Source organism: Penaeus monodon, chromosome 27 (assembly GCF_015228065.2).
Source record: "Penaeus monodon isolate SGIC_2016 chromosome 27, NSTDA_Pmon_1, whole genome shotgun sequence".
Taxonomy (NCBI): Eukaryota; Metazoa; Arthropoda; class Malacostraca; order Decapoda; family Penaeidae; genus Penaeus; species Penaeus monodon.
The window spans coordinates 24,688,686-24,689,640 of record NC_051412.1 but is presented as its reverse complement, the minus strand read 5'-3'; positions in this window follow the sequence as shown (position 1 = coordinate 24,689,640).

Sequence of the window (955 nt, the reverse complement as noted above, 5' to 3'; positions counted from 1 at the left end):
AGGTGATATGGTGTATACGTTTTGAGGTGGTATGGTGTGGTGTGATGGATATGTGGTGTGACTGTGCAATGGCGTAGCCATGTAAACAAACATACAGTATAAATGTTAGTTTATAATTTTTTATCATGTTACAGTCTGGGATATATCATGCCATGTAAGTATTGGTTGTGAGTATTTATCTGCAAAGCAAAATTTGGTTTGTATGATTTTACCAGCTATGCACTGATATGTAAAAACAAAAAACAGGTTTAAAAGAAAATTAGTCCTATCTACAGCAATTCCGTTGTGTTAAATGAATTTCAGAACATTAATAGCAATTGCATCTCTATGTGAACTACAGGTTAAGATTTTGATTCAAAATCACTGGGTTGTTTTCAAAACCTAAATTCATCAAGTAAAAGTCCGGCCTTTACATAGGCAAAACAAGTTCCATCTGCCACTTGGCTTCATTTGTTTCTCATTAAAACTATTGGTAACATACAGATCACAAGAAACGGTAGTTTAATGCCAAGTATGAATCCCATGTGCTTACTGCAAACAAAATTTTTTTCACTATTTTTGTTTGATCAAAGGGGGAAAAAAAAAAAAACTTATAACAAATAACTAAGTATAAAAACACCATCAAATGAAAAAACTCTTTCTGGTATATTACAACTATGGACTCACCCATTCAACAACTATATAAAATTGCGAATAAATTTTGAGCATAAAAATACCAAAATAATAATCTTCATAGAACACAGTACAAAGATTATATCTTTATGTATGATTTTCAAAACATTTGCCAGAGTATTAGTTATTGGTTGCTGAATCACACAACACCAAGTATAAAGTCAGTTACTTACAACTTTAAGTACCTAAGCGAACAACAATAACTCGACACCTAAGCTCTTACATTTTATGTATAAAAACCTTACAAAATAGCTTATTACAAACTTCTAAAAGTAGATTCTTT